The 2,548-nt window shown below is 49.6% G+C and overlaps 1 non-coding gene across 1 annotated transcript; it reads left to right on the top strand.

Moving 5' to 3' along the window:
* Positions 1 to 1,979: 1,979 nt before the first annotated feature.
* LOC148524898 (U8 small nucleolar RNA) lies at positions 1,980 to 2,108 on the top strand. The gene has a single exon (XR_015878334.1). It is a non-coding gene; the product is annotated as a U8 small nucleolar RNA (small nucleolar RNA).
* Positions 2,109 to 2,548: the final 440 nt, after the last annotated feature.

Genomic DNA, 2,548 nt, shown 5'->3' with positions numbered 1-2,548 from the left:
CTTCGCTCGTTGTGTCTGATCAAAGGGGGCGTGCTGTCGATGTTGATTGACAGCACGCCCCCTTTGGTGGGCATGTCGGGGGCGTGCCTCCCTGACGGGGGCGTTCCCACGGGAACGCCTCCCGTCAGAAGCCGGCCCACTGACATCACTAGTGATGTCAGTGGGAGTGATTTTGGCTCTGATAGAGCCAAAATCACTCCGGGGCTTGCGGTTGAAAACCTCAACCGCAGGCTCCGGCTCGCAGTTTCGATGGTCACGACCATCGCGGCCATCAAACTGCACGCTCGTATAGGCTGTGGGTGGTGACCCACAGCTATACGAGCGTCCAGGAGGACGCTCCATTTTTATGGAGGGCGGCCCTCATTCAGAGCGTGCGCTCTGCTCAGAGCGTACGGCTCTGAATGAGGGCCACTATCTGCTAGAAATTACCCATATTACAAATAAAGACCTTTTGAATGTATCCAAATTAGCCACTTAGCAAAATCTCTGGCTTTAGCACTCCTTTGTAAAGGGATAGTTTACATCTTATACTATATACAGTACCAGTGGTTCCCAAACTTGGTCCTCAAGGCACCCTAAAGCTGCGAAGCCACTAGTCCAGTGGTTCCCAACTGAACCACAACGCCCTTGAGTATCAGTAATGTTTTCATGGCACCCCTAAGCCAAAAGTTTGTTATTGAGAAATTCAGAAAAAAAATGAAGTAAGTAGTGAAGTTAATTGCGCTTACCTGTCATCCTTAGGTTCAGTTATGTGGTGGTGGAAGGTTTGAACTTCTATTAGTCCACATATTTACATTACATTGACCATAAATGATTTGATTTGGTGCTGGACCACCAACCTGAGGCACCCCTGCAAGTGTCCCGAGGCACCCCACGGTGCCACGGCGCACAGTTTGGGAACCACTGCACTAGACGATAAATTGGATGATATCGTTATCGTCTGCAATATCGTCCAGTGGATATGCCGTCAACGACCCACTGGTGGTTGATTACATCTTTCATCGCCCGTACTTGTAGGGCAACCTGACAATATCTTCAGGTTGAGGGAGGGTGACGTCACTGAACAATATCATGAATAATATCGTTCAGTGTGGGTGCTCAGTGTCGTTAACGACATTGAGCACATCACTGCCTGGGAAACGCTAGACGATATTGCTCATGGAGCATATCGTCTAGTGGATACGTGGCTTCACTGTCCAGGTTTTCAGGATATCCATACTTTAGCAGAGATGACTTAAGTAGTACCTCAGACCGTTTGATTATACGTATACATGCACAACCATGGATATCCATAAAACCTGGACTGTTAGGGTGCCTTGAGGAGCGAGTTTGGGAACCCCTGCTATATACTATTAGACTTCCTATTGGGACCTCAGGGTAGACGTGAATTTAGATTACCGGGGACTCCCAGTGGAAAGAGATAAGCCAAATAAAATGACATCAAATTTATTTATTTATATAGCGCACACATATTCCGCAGCGCTTTAATATCTTACCATTCACATCAGTCCCTGCCCCAGTGGAGCTTACAATCTATATTCCCTACCACATACACACTATGGTCAATTTCTCTTTCATCCACTAGGGGACACTGGAGGTTGCTTACGCTGGGGTATAGAGGCGTGGATAACTGAAGCCGGCACTTTAAATAATTCAGAAGTGTGAAGCTCCTCCCCCTCTATGCCCCATCAGCCCTCAGTTTAGAAAATGTGCCTACTAGAAGCTGGTCACATTATGCTGTGCTCCAGCAATACATGATTTTTATTTTACATTTAGGTTTTAATTTGTTTCTTAAGCATCTTTTTACACTATATTAGGTACCCTTCGCCACCTCTCTAAAGGTGGGGTCCGGGTACCTGGCGCCCTGTTCTTAGTAGAACAGGAAGGAGTGCGCAGCGCTTATTACAAAAGCACTGACAGCTCCTTATCGCCACAGCACAACTCTAACAAGAAGAAGAGTGTGCTGCAGCTGTGAGAGATCATCAGTGAGGGTGTTCCTTACCTGTCCTCCTTATGGAGAAACAGACATGATGAATGGATCTGAGTACATGAGTACCCTGATCCCCAGCACCGCTCTGACCAACAACCAGGGTGTGTGTCAACCCGACTACTGCGCTGATGATCCTACCTTCGGGGAACGCAGTGAGTATGGCTGCGCATTCCCCGCTACGACTCCCCCCTCCCGCCCGCCGCCTGACCGCCCGCCCGCTGCCCAGTGACTTTGCGCTGCTTCAGGCGGGGGCAGACAAAAGGGAAACAGCCGGAGAAGCTGTCCTCAGTGCCTGCTCGCCGCTAAGAGCTGCAGAGGGACGGCGGGGGCGCATAGCGGGACTGACAGTGAAGGAGCTCCTCCGTTAGACGGGGGCAGCCATTTTGGATAATTGATAAGGACGGGGGGGCGGAGCCTACACAGCGCGGAAAGCTCAGGCACAGAGCTATTACAAACAGCATGCCTGCCATATTTTGCTCTTAATGCCTGCATTCTCTCCCTCCTGAAGGCAGAGTGCAGCTGTAAGGCTACAGAAGGCTGGACTCCTGCACATCTGTA

This window comes from Taudactylus pleione, unplaced genomic scaffold, assembly GCF_031769625.1.
Source record: "Taudactylus pleione unplaced genomic scaffold, aTauple2 ptg000114l, whole genome shotgun sequence".
Classification (NCBI taxonomy): domain Eukaryota; kingdom Metazoa; phylum Chordata; class Amphibia; order Anura; family Myobatrachidae; genus Taudactylus; species Taudactylus pleione.
The sequence above is the reverse complement of the archived record's forward strand: the minus strand, read 5'-3'. Positions and strand labels throughout refer to the sequence as shown.